The 13,226-nt window shown below is 42.9% G+C and overlaps 1 long non-coding RNA gene and 4 other non-coding genes across 5 annotated transcripts; 1 reads left to right on the plus strand and 4 right to left on the minus strand.

The window, feature by feature from the left end:
- Nucleotides 1–91: 91 nt before the first annotated feature.
- LOC135263618 (uncharacterized) lies at nt 92–6,865 on the plus strand. Its single transcript, XR_010332500.1, has 5 exons — nt 92–311; nt 3,335–3,435; nt 4,156–4,233; nt 4,640–4,696; nt 5,479–6,865. It is a non-coding gene; the product is annotated as an uncharacterized LOC135263618 (long non-coding RNA).
- A 3,707-nt stretch (nt 6,866–10,572) lies between these two features.
- On the minus strand, nt 10,573–10,644 carry trnae-uuc (transfer RNA glutamic acid (anticodon UUC)). Its single transcript has one exon. It is a non-coding gene; the product is annotated as a tRNA-Glu (tRNA).
- A 127-nt stretch (nt 10,645–10,771) lies between these two features.
- On the minus strand, nt 10,772–10,843 carry trnah-gug (transfer RNA histidin (anticodon GUG)). Its single transcript has one exon. It is a non-coding gene; the product is annotated as a tRNA-His (tRNA).
- Nucleotides 10,844–11,563: 720 nt separating this feature from the next.
- Nucleotides 11,564–11,635, minus strand: trnae-uuc (transfer RNA glutamic acid (anticodon UUC)). Its single transcript has one exon. It is a non-coding gene; the product is annotated as a tRNA-Glu (tRNA).
- A 108-nt stretch (nt 11,636–11,743) lies between these two features.
- On the minus strand, nt 11,744–11,815 carry trnah-gug (transfer RNA histidin (anticodon GUG)). The gene has a single exon. It is a non-coding gene; the product is annotated as a tRNA-His (tRNA).
- Nucleotides 11,816–13,226: the final 1,411 nt, after the last annotated feature.

Below are 13,226 nucleotides of genomic sequence, written 5' to 3' on the forward strand. Positions count from 1 at the left end.
CTTGCTGTAACATGCATTTTAATAATTGTCAAATAAACTAAACTAAAAGGGGGAGAGGGAGACAGAGAGAGAGAGCGGGGAGGGAGAGAGAGAAGGGGAGAGGGAGACCAAGAGAGAGCAGGGAGAGAGAGAGAGAAGGGGGAGAGCTGACTGTCTCCGGTTGCATCATGACTGTAAGCACATTGTCTGTCAGAGCTGGGACAGAGGCACCAGGGTTTACAGTCTGGTGGCACGGAGGGGCAGAACATAGCAACCAGCACTGTGCCTTTCACATACAGGTGGGGAGCCCAGAGGCCCAGCACTGCAGCCAGGTAAGACCACTGCACGCATCTTGTTTACAGTAAAGACAATTACAGGCAATAATAATAATAATAATAATGATAATAATGATAATAATAATAATTATTATATTATTATTGTTGTTGTTCTTGTTGTTAGTAGTATTTATATTACTGTTATTATTAGTAGTAGTAGTATTTGTTATTTTTTATATCCATATTTTGAAAAATTTTACACATTCATTTTTAAATACCTTTGACTGTGTTTTGATTGCCTGGTGTTTGGGGTGGATGGACAAAGCAACCTTGCTCATTTTTAATCATATTTGTGAATGTATCAAACTCAAAGCAATGTGCTCCCCTTGTGGTATATGGAGTTCTGCTTTGTGAGTGATGTGCAGACCTTAATAGTGTTCACTCCATCTCACACAACTGAGCGAATGGCGACCGTACCTTTGGGGGATTGAAATTTGCATTTATTCATTTATTTTGACTTACAATCTCATTGCTACAATTCACTAACTGAGGAGACCTATGTTGGGAGCCAAAGCAGGCGGTTCTGTTTATTAGGAAAAAATTCACAAGGTTTGCGCGGGTCTTCTGAAATGACTTTGAGTGATTAACGCAGGTAATGGTAATGGTTTGTGGTATAATTGATTAAAGAATATTTTTAAAACTCTGTCACACAAAGTGAAAACAACATATCAATGGCTATGAAAGGCAAATGAGAACAGGAAAGACAAAAAATAAATGCAGTCAAGATAAAAAAAGATTGCTTTGTTGTTGAATGGTATGAGTCAGAAATCCTAGTGTGCTCAGATGTCCGTTGACTCATAACTCTTTTTTTAACAGAGTAAAACTCCGTGAGAATTTTTCCTTCAGCTCTATGCTGTCTCCTTTAAACTTCTTAGTTGAAATTAAATTCAGAAGAGCTTATTAATTACATACAGTGTCCAGTCATGCAGTGGGGGATGGGGGACTGCAAAATAATCTCACACACTGCCATAACCAGTGCCAATAAGTACAGAAAACACACACACACACACACACACACACATGCACACACACAGGAGTGCATATATGCACATCCACCCAGCCCCCCACACACACACACACACACACATCATTAGGTGTGAGTGTGACATAATAGGTGAAGAACAGAAATGACTCATTGCTGGACCCTTCAGCAACAAAGACAGCTACATCCCTGCAGTGTGGAACACTAACTTTCACAGTGCAATGACACGGTTACTATGCAACACTGAAAGCCTTGATGCTGATGCAGTGTTCTAGAACATTGGACACTGGGGAAACTGAACCAGCTTCACTGTATTTATTCACTTAAGAGTCATATAGAGCACAAGCTCACACTGAGGTTTCAGCAGTTGATACAAGAGAACGTAGGCAAGCACAAACTCTCCTACAACACCCCCCCCCCCACCCCAAACAATTTGTCGACCTGTGTTGTGGCTACAAGGCTGATCGATGTCGAATCATGATGTGACCACTTTTCTACCTATAATAGACAAATGTTTGTACTCATCGAATTATCAACTTCAAAAATAAAAACTTTCATTTCAGCCCAACTAATTGATATGTCATAACGACTTCCATGACTGACGTCTATCTGACGTCAAAATGTTTGGTGGGTAATTTTCACTCTGCAGCCCACAAGCTGGCAAAGACATGAGTCAAAGGACACTTCAGCAAGCAGGCCACAGATGCCCAAATGACCTGCAGGGGGTTGCTAGAGAGCAATGAGACACAGATCCCAGCTGACTGCAGCCCTGGAGACGCTTCCGCCCACTATGTGTCACCCTGTGGGGCTACTGGCCCCAGTCAGCCCTGGAGACGCTTCTGCCCACTACGTGTCACCCTGTGGGGCTACTGACCCCAGTCAGCACTGGAGACGCTTCCGGCCACTATGTGTCACCCTGTGGGGCTACTGACCCCAGTCAGCACTGGAGACGCTTCCGCCCACTACATGTCACCCTGTGGGGCTACTGGCCACAGTCAGCACTGGAGACACTTCCGCCCACTATGTGTCACCCTGTGGGGCTACTGGCTCCAGTCAGCCCTGGAGACGCTTCCGCCCACTACGTGTCACCCTGTGGGGCTACTGGCCACAGTCAGCACTGGAGACGCTTCCGCCCACTATGTGTCACCCTGTGGGGCTACTGGCCCCAGTCAGCACTGGAGACGCTTCCGCCCACTACATGTCACCCTGTGGGGCTACTGGCCCCAGTCAGCACTGGAGACGCTTCCGCCCACTACATGTCACCCTGTGGGGCTACTGGCCCCAGTCAGCACTGGCACGGTCCTGATTTGTTCCCAGACAGCGGAGCACATTCACACACCAGAACACTGCCTAAACAGGAAGAGCCACCCGCCAAACCTCACAGTTTCTCTGTCTGTCATCGATACGACGCCTTTAAGAGTAAACAGAAAGTCACGGAATGGAACAGAATTTTGAACTGGCCTTTTCAGGATGTAGCCCGGCAGTTGTGTTCATAGAGAATTTTTAGTTTGCGACTATGTTAATTTAAAAAATGCTGGCAGCCCTGCAGGGATGGCGTACAATTGGCATCGCGTCACCCAAGGATTCAGTCGGCGTGGATAGTAGTGTTCATTGCTCGAGTGACCCGATAACCATTCAGGCACCCGTGGTTCGCTCTCTGTGCATGCGTAGGATTGGGTCTCCTTCACCCCTGCTCTACGCATGAGCAGCTTATGATTTGCATATAGGAATACACCGCACCAATACTGATAGTAATTCAACCCTAATTATCACTACTCTATAATTACACTTGATTTTAATAGAGTACCAGCTCCAGTCTTATCTCACTGTGTCCCAGAATACTTCACTGTATGTCCAGTTAACCAGCCACCAATAGATGGGTTTATTAAATGCAGTGAATGTATGGGTTAACTGACACACTTCATTCATCTGGTGGAAGTTAGAGGGAAAAGGAGGTGGCCATGAAAGTAAGATGTGGATCATCACAGGCTAACAGGCTCATGTGACACATGCTATTGTTTTTTCTTTGTCCGGAGAGGTTGCTGTTGCCAGTGTTTCTACATCTCCAAGCTGTGGTTCAGTGTATTGGAACACGGCTGTAAATTCAAGATTCCAGATATGGAGACGGGGTCAGATAAGGTCAGCAAAAAATGTACCTCTAAAGAGAGACTAAAGTAGTGTATTTTTAATAAGCAGTGGGTGTAACTTGTCATTATTTTATACATTTTTAGCTAATGAAAAAAAAACATGTGAATTAAAATAATTTGGCCATTACATTGAAAGAGATATACATTCATTGTATTTCATTTAGGATGAAACCTTAAATTCAATAATGCTACTTTAAGAATATGTTTAAGACAGAGCATGAATGAATGCAGTTTCTGAGATCTTTTGATCTGTACACCATTGGAAAAAAAATCAATTATGTATTTTGTATTTGCAAAAAGAAATATTAAGTATGCTCTTATAACCTATAAGATATGTGATGTTCCAATTGGCAATTCCACTTTAATTAACCTGTATACCTGTGGTGATGTTTTACAGTTTGGGCATCCTTTGTAACGTTGTCATCTGCATATGACATAATTTCACTGATGAACACAGTCTTTACTTTCATCCTAACTGAAAAATGTTCAGGGCTAAACTTTCGGGCATGGCTACCTAGATTTTATCAGCATAGAGAGCTCAGTTCCTCTTTAGTAATGGCCTTCGGAATTGTGTGAGCATGGAATTCTGACTTTGTGGTTAGACTGAAGGACATCACCAGTGATGTCAGAACATCACCATGGTGATTCCCAGCTCAGTATGGCAGTGATGTCAGTTTTGATTAAGCTAACCCCTCTTGTGTTTATACCTCAGTGCCCCTCCCTCTCCCCTCAGAAGAAAGTGGTGAAAAACAGGTCCATGTCAACTGGGGAAATCCAGCAAGCCAAAAAGGTACCAAAACATCTGTCTCTCACAAAAATGCCCCTGTATCAGATAAACCCCATCTTCACAAATTTCAAACATGACATTTTGAACATTTTAATATGAACTTTCAGTGCAGTAAAATCCTGCATATCCTACTCTGATTATCCAATGACATTTGGCTATTACTCATTGCAAAGCTTGCCGTTATCTGTCTTTTCAGATGACACACCTCCAATTCCAACAGAACTTGATGTGTGGAATTATAGTGGATGACTTCATATTTATCACTGGGTGACCAGTACCCCCTAGTGTTGTGCTTTGAAATAGCACAAGGATGAGATATATCCCAGCTTGCAGGAGCTTTTGAATTCATTGTTAATAATATTGATTAGTCAGCTAATTGATTAATTTATTAACCAATTTCACGTTCTAGGCCTTCCACACACCTCAGACGTCTCTTCCTGTGAAGTCAGACATGGAGAGCCTGAAGGTATGTGCATCTGGCATATTTTTACCTGAGGGGGCCTGTGTGAATGTTCCTTCCCTGTCTGCATGATCTGGCTCCAGATCCGCCGTTCTAAGCTGTGCGAGGAGACTCGGTGTTGAAAACCCATCTGAATTCGAAGCAGCTCTCTTTTCACTTTCGTTCATTTTTGCCATTTGCGTTCATTAATTTCGGTTTTGTGGCACAGCTTAAGAACCAGAGATTTCTAAGCCATATGAAGGCTCCAAATTCCCTAAATTTGTGAGCGAATAGAGTCATAGATTAACCAGTTCAACATAGTGATACCTCCAGTCACCGTACAGGCTTTTTTGTATTGTAACAGTTTAAAACGGCACTTAGAGCAGCAGGTGAAGGTCGGAATCGTGCTCAAGAAACTGGATTTGGAGATCACAAGTTACTGTGGTGTATCAATGTATAAATGTCAATATAAAATCCACACTACATATGTTTTCTTGCACAGTGTCATCTGTAATACAAATTAAAAGCAGAAGAATGCAGAATAATGTAAATTCTACACTAATCTTATTGGTGATTCTAATATGCTGATTTCCAGAGGTGAAGAGTCTAAGGGTCAAAGTAAAAGTCCTGTCATGTGTTTCTTCCACTCATGAACTCAGCCAGATAATTTCAGTATTTAGTTGAAGTTTAGTTTCACTCCTGGCTGAAGAATTGTTCTAATTAGCAAAAATCCAGGTGATTGTAACAAAAATGGCAGGAAGGATTTTTACTTCCTGATCCTGGATTTTCCACCTCTGCTAATTTTCCAGGAAACTCCAGTGGGCTCAGACACACCGTCCTCATTCTCTGAGGAGCTGAAATGAAGCATACGGGCTGAATCTGTGCCAGGTTCCCCAGTCTGACAAGAGTTCCCAGGCTTTCTGCTGGTGGAGGAGTATGTGGGAGGATCTCCAGGTGGATATTGGAATTTCAATATATGATTATGGTCGGCGTCTTTTATGTTTGTGTTTGATTAAAAGGAAAATGTGTTCGTTCAGAAGAGGTTTCCCATACACTAACCTTCACTTGAGCAGAATTCCTTTCCCTTTTTGTTTCACAGTTCAGCTGTAAAGTTTACCCATTGTTTTTTTTCTGAGATAGGGGTGCCACTCTTGAAGACTAAACCAAAAAAGCTGATTTAATATTAAGCAAACAATTGACATGATTGGGCACTCTTATTTATACAAGGCATTTAGTCTTGCTCTAAGCCCAGGATTGTCTTTCACTCACTTTTACTCACCTAGTTCCTCCCTGCCTGTAACCGTTACTAAATGATAATAACTTCAATATTACTAAACACTTTTTTATTGGCTGAACCTGCAACCAATGGGAGACATTCCTCAACTCATTCTGTCACAATTGCAACCAACAGACATTCAGAAGCATTCATGAACACACAAAAAGAAGCACACACAACAGCAAAGACTGTCCTAATTTGAACTGAACGTAAACAAGTTATAATGTAATCTCACAGGAAATAGAGACCTAATCTCTCTGTGTCTCTCTACTTCTCAGTGAATGTTATATTTAATTGTAAAAGAGACAGGTAATTAATTATGATTCCTGAGCATCAGAGGGCGGAGGATCTGGGGTTATGGATCCCTCGAGGAATTGATTGATTATGTAATGATAAATGTTACGCCGCACCGGCCAATATCAGATTGTCTACAGAACACTAAATGGCATACTGTAACAATCAATATCACAATACACAGTAACCTAATGCCCCTCTGTATCAGATTTGTCAACAGACAGGCACTAGGATTTAAATTAATTTATTTGGTGTTCAATGTTTTTAAAATCATCATAAAGAATGCTTACACACACAAACTAAAAATTTGAATGTCACTGTGCTCAAACTTTTCTTGTTATTTCCTCATTTCTGAAAACAATGATAAGTGCTATGTTACTGAATTTGTTGATTGTTCTTGATTCTTGATTACTTATGTTTGAGGGGGTAAATATTGTTTTATGTTCTGGGATATTTGCTTGCAGTAATATTTAGCTGTGATAAAAAAATATTTTTTTGATTTTCTCTCTGGTGCCTGTGTGAACTCTATCCATCCACAGCATGGCTTAAAATTCTTGGAAACCCATGGGCATGTTAAATCATGGAAAAGGTGCGGTTTGGATGGTTATAAATTGCCTGAATTCACAGTCTCATGTCCCTAAGTCTACTGAATCACTATTTAGGGCCCGTCTTCATTTTTGTCCCCATTTATGCAAGTGGAAGCAGCACGGCTCCCCCTGCTGTTAACACTGCACTACTGCAAGAAATAACATTGCTCAGCCTGGTACATTTCAGCTTAACAGCAGACAAAAGCCACACGAAACAACCGAGCGGAGAAGCTTGCCACTTTAGATAAGGAGACGTAATGCCTTAGCAGCCAGAGGGAGTTAATCTTTTCTTTTGTAATTAGAGATAAAGTCCTCACCCACGCACCACCCCCCCCCTCACCCATACCACCACAAAAGTTGGCCAGACAACTGTTATACTTTGAGCCAGTCAATCTCGGGAATTTAATGGTTCACCATCCCTCCTGATATATCGAGGCTTGAGTGGATTTTCCTCAGCCTGAAACCACAGCCACCCACCTGGAGGGGATTGGGGGCATGTTTTGACTCGGATCCAACGCATGATCCCCTGTGTTTTGGGATAGTGCCCTGGGGGTGAGGTATATATAAATACAATGAGACTGGCCAGCTGTACAGCACATGATAATAGTTCCTCATCCCTCACTGTGTGTGTGTATGCGTGTGTGTGTGTGTGGGTGTGTATGTCTGCCTGTGTGTGTGTGCGTGTGCGTGTGTGTGTGTGCATATGTGTGCCTGAGTGTGTGTGTGTGTTAATGCACGCCCGTGTCTATGCTTGTGTGCTGTGTGTGTACATACAGGTGTGTGCAAGTAAATGAGCATGTTTGTATGTGAGTGTGTGTATGTGTGTGCATGTCTATACTTGTGCGCATGGAAGTGTGCATGTGTGTGTGTGTGTGTGTGAGAGAGAGAGAGAGAGAGTGACTATGAGCAATAATGTGCCAGCTGACCTCGCAGGGTCTAGAGACTCTTAAGTGTTCTGCTTCATTTCACATACCCGCCACGCTGCAGAACCTCTCCTCAAAATGACTGTCATTCCAACGAGGTGAGAGCAAATAGAATAACACTTACTGATGAGGTCATTATTCTTGAATCAGATTTTAAAATATCTGCAGAAAAAAAGAACACAAATACGAGAGACAGCAACATGAAAAAGTAGATAATGAGAACTATAAGACAGCAAAGAAAAACGTTGCACATGCAGTAATGTCAACAAAAACATCTGCAGCATCCTACTGTAAGACTACTCACTGAAGCCTGAAACACTAGCACATCAACCATGCCTAGCAGATAAACCATGCATGCCACCCAGATAGTTTTAAGTCAACTTATCATTAGGATAATGCAGGTTATATGCATAGGCGACAACTCGTCACTGATAGACATAGCACTCAGTTATAGAATAGCAGCTGGGAGTGCGTGATCAAATAATTATTTCAAATAAAGAGACTTGATTAACAGTACAACAGACTTCCCTGGCCAGGCCAAATACTGATCAAATCACACTATTTTGAATAGACATTTCTATTACCAGCTTCAGAAAACAATGTATGAAAAAAAAGTTTATTTAAAGACATTCAGTCCGGGGTTCAGGCTAACTAACTGAATTCAGAATACGTTTCACGTATTTCTGACGACTGCCATTCCTGCCGATAAACATAATTTTTCATCAGCTTCGAGAGACCTTCCTTTTGTGCTTCTTACACTACCGTCATTAAAAAATGCAGCAATGTGACAAGCAAACGGCCACATTTCAACACGTGCGGGGAAAGTTGTGTTCCATGGACATATCAAAGGTATATTTTGGCAAGAAATTACTAACAACAAAAAGTGGGCACGGGTAAGAGTACTGCAAAGCCACCCTTCCACACCATATAATACGAAGAGACGGATTCAAGTTACTTCAGCTTCAAAACAAGGAGAGGAATATAACACGTAAATGTAAAACAATGTGAAATCAAGTTATTTAAATCAGTATGACTGACAACACTAAATCTGTGGAGATGAATGAAAACACAATGAGGAGTAGACAAATTAGAGTTTAAATGGAAACCTACAGCGAAACTGTCTTGGAAATCGAGAAGAGCAACTTAACATTAGTGAAAAGATTTAAGAACAATTGTATTGTTAAAGTCAATATGACAATATTGCCCCAAAAACCTGCCGTACGATTCGACCGGGTGCGCGCCACAACGCAGAGTACAAACACTATACATCCGCATGCCCAGGTGCACAGAGCCAGCGTTTCCTCGATCCCTCTTGTGATGGTCTGATCTCACAGCAGAGGGTGATTTAAATGTATGAACAAACAGTACTCCAAACAAAGCAACCGCTGAATTTCACACTGTCATGAAAGCTATATCTAACCAAATGTCAAGGACTATTTGAGTTATAAATCTGCATGTGAATACCAATTACACAAGCTAAGAAGAACCATTCAACCATCATACTAATGTACCATAGCAGCCAGCATGGTTAGAATAGGCATTCACACCCGATCCACTAATTACCAGCTCAAAGAGATCACTTGCTTGAATGAGGTGTGATTTTTGGCTGGATTGAAAACTACAAGCCAGCAGATCTCCAGGAACAGGTTTGGGTACAACTATCCTAACTGTTTTTGAAATGTGTTGACCCATTCCTTTGAGTCAGAGCAGCCCAGCTCTGTTGTTGGAAATCTACCATCCTGAAGGTTTCCACTCAACCCAAAGAACTCTCGACCTCATTTGACAGCAAACAACCTCATTCACCTGCTAATTGCACAGCCAGGTGTGCCAAATTACAGTTGAATTGAAACCTACAGGAGGGTAGATCTCCAGAAACAGGATGGGCAGCCCCCTTTGAGCAAAGCAGCAGTTCATTCCGCCAGGCTTTCCGAGTTCAAAATTCACATTCCCATACCGGGAGTCGAACCCGCGCCTGGTGAACCAGAATCCTACGCTAGACCATATGGAAGCTTCACCATGCATCTGGAAAACAAGAGATCAACATAACGCATGAAAGAATTAGTCAATGACAGGAAAATCAACAAAACTTACTGTAAAGGTAGTTTTGCCCAAAACTCGTGACCCGGATTCGCTGCGCAACGCAGAGTACTAACCACTATACGATCACGGCATGCCACAGTGGGTGCACGAGCCACAGTTTCCTCCGCATCCTCCTTGTGATGTTCCTGATCTCACAGCATGAGGGGTGATTTGAAATGTTATGACAAACAGTACCTCCAAAAAGCAACCGCTGAATTTTCACACTTGTCATAAGCTACATTCCATCAAATGGCACGACTTTTGAAGTTATAAATCTGCATGTGAATACCATTACACAAGCTAAGAAAAACCATCAACCATCATACTAAGTGTACCATAGCAGCCCATGGTTAGAACAGGCTTCACACCGATCCTACTATTACCAGCTCAAGAGATCACTTGCTGTGAATAGGTGTGATTTTTGGCTGATGAACCTACAAGCCAGCAGATCCCAGAACAGGTTTGGTACACTATCCTAACTGTTTGAAATGTGTGACCATTCCTTTGAGTAGAGCAGCCCAGCTCTGTTGTTGGAATCTACCATCCTGAGTTTCCTCAAACCCAAGAACTCTCACCTCATTGACAGCAAACAACCTCATCACCTGCTAATACACAGCAGGTGCCAAATACAGTTGAATTGAAAACCTACAGGAGGGTAGATCTCCAGAAACAGGGATGGGCAGCCCCGCCTTTGAGCAAAGGCAGCAGTTCATTCCTCCAGGCTTTCCGAGTTCAAAATTCACATTCCCATACCGGGAGTCGAACCCGGGCCGCCTGGGTGAAAACCAGGAATCCTAACCGCTAGACCATATGGGAAAGCTGCACCATGCATGTCTTGGAAAACAAGAAGATCAACATAACAGCAGTGAAAGAATTTAAGTCAATGTGACAGGAAAATCAAACAAAACTTAACTGTAAGAGGTTAGTTTTGCCCCCAAAAACCTGCCGTGACCCGGATTCGAACCGGGGTTGCTGCGGCCACAACGCAGAGTACTAACCACTATACGATCACGGCATGCCAGCAGTGGGTGCACATGAGCCAGCAGTTTCCTCCGCATCCCTCCTTGTGATGGTTCCTGATCTCACAGCATGAGGGGTGATTTGAAAATGTTATGGACAAACAGTACCTCCAAAACAAAGCAACCCGCTGAATTTTCACACTTGTCATGAAAGCTACATTCCAATCAAATGGCAAGCGACTATTTGAAGTTATAAATCTGCATGTGAATACCAATTACACAAGCTAAGAAGAAACCATTCAACCATCATACTAAGTGTACCAATAGCAGGCCAGCATGGTTAGAACTAGGCATTCACACCCGATCCTACTAATTACCAGCTCAAAGAGATCACTTGCTGTTGAATGAGGTGTGATTTTTTTGGCTTGGATTGAAAACCTACAAGCCAGCAGATCTCCAGGAACAGGTTTGGGTACAACTATCCTAACTGTTTTTGAAATGTGTGACCCATTCCTTTGAGTAGAGCAGCCCAGCTCTGTTGTTGGAAATCTACCATCCTGAAGGTTTCCACTCAAACCCAAAGAACTCTCACCTCATTTGACAGCAAACAACCTCATTCACCTGCTAATTAGCACAACCAGGTGTGCCAAATTAGAGCGGAATTTAAAAAAGTACAGGAGGATAGATCTCCAGAAACAGGGATGGGCAGCCCCGCCTTTGAGCAAAGGCAGCCGTTCATTCCTCCAGGCTTTCCGAGTTCAAAATTCCCATTCCCATTCCCATACCGGGAGTCGAACCCGGGCCGCCTGGGTGAAAACCAGGAATCCTAACCGCTAGACCATATGGGAAAGCTGCATCATGTATGTCTTGGAAAACAAGAAGGTCAACATAACACCAGTGAAAGAGTCAATCTAACAAAACTTAACTGTCAGAAGTTAGTTTTGCACCCAAAAACCTGCCGTGACCCGGATTCGAACCGGGGTTGCTGCGGCCACAACGCAGAGTACTAACCACTATACGATCACGGCATGCCAGCAGTGGGTGCACATGAGCCAGCGGTTTCCTCCGCATCCCTCCTTGTGATGGTTCCTGATCTCACAGCATGAGGGGTGATTTGAAATGTTATGAACAAACAGTACCTCCAAAACAAAGCAACCCGCTGAATTTTCACACTTGTCATGAAAGCTATATTCTAACCAAATGGCAAGCGACTATTTGAAGTTATAAATCTGCATGTGAATAACAATTACACAAGCTAAGAAGAAACCATTCAACCATCATACTAAGTGTACCAATAGCAGGCCAGCATGGTTAGAACTAGGCATTCACACCCGATCCTACTAATTACCAGCTCAAAGAGATCACTTGCTGTTGAATGAGGTGTGATTTTTTTGGCTTGGATTGAAAACCTACAAGCCAGCAGATCTCCAGGAACAGGTTTGGGTACAACTATCCTAACTGTTTTTGAAATGTGTGACCCATTCCTTTGAGTAGAGCAGCCCAGCTCTGTTGTTGGAAATCTACCATCCTGAAGGTTTCCACTCAAACCCAAAGAACTCTCGCCTCATTCGACAGCAAACAACCTCATTCACCTGCTAATTAGCACAGCCAGGTGTGCCAAATTACAGTTGAATTGAAAACCTACAGGAGGGTAGATCTCCAGAAACAGGGATGGGCAGCCCCGCCTTTGAGCAAAGGCAGCAGTTCATTCCTCCAGGCTTTCCGAGTTCAAAATTCACATTCCCATACCGGGAGTCGAACCCGGGCCGCCTGGGTGAAAACCAGGAATCTACGCTAGACATGGAGCGCACAGCTGTTTGGAAAAAGTCACAAACACATGAAGTTTAGTAGGACAGAATCAAAACTAACTGAAGTTTGCCCCAAACCTGCCTGACGGTTCGAACGGGTGCGCGCACAACAGATCTACCAATACTCACGGAGCCAGCAGTGGTGCATGAGCAGCGGTCCTCCGCATCCTCCTTGTATGGTTCGCTACAGCATAGGTGATTGAAAAGTTTGACAAACGTACTCAAAAGCACCTGAATTACTTGCTGAAAGCTACATTCAACAAGCAGACTTGATAAGCAGGAATACATAACAGCAGAGAACCTCAACACTATATTCAAAGAGCGCTGTGATGTCACACGATTCAAAGTCACTTGTGAAGTGTGATTTTGGCTGGTTGAACTACACGAGTCTCAAACAGTTGACACTATACTTTGAGTGTGCCATCCTTGATAAACCGTTGAAACACATCAGCATCAACAAACTTCTCACACGCAAACTCCTCAACCGCCGTTGCAATTACGTGGAAAATCAAGGACACCAGAGGTATTCACAAACTCTACCATGCGGGAAACCAGGAATCCTAACCGCTAGACCATATGGGAAAGCTGCGTCTGTATTCTTGGGAAAACAAGAAGGTCACATAACACAGTA

This window comes from Anguilla rostrata, chromosome 9 (assembly GCF_018555375.3).
Source record: "Anguilla rostrata isolate EN2019 chromosome 9, ASM1855537v3, whole genome shotgun sequence".
Lineage (NCBI taxonomy): Eukaryota > Metazoa > Chordata > Actinopteri > Anguilliformes > Anguillidae > Anguilla > Anguilla rostrata.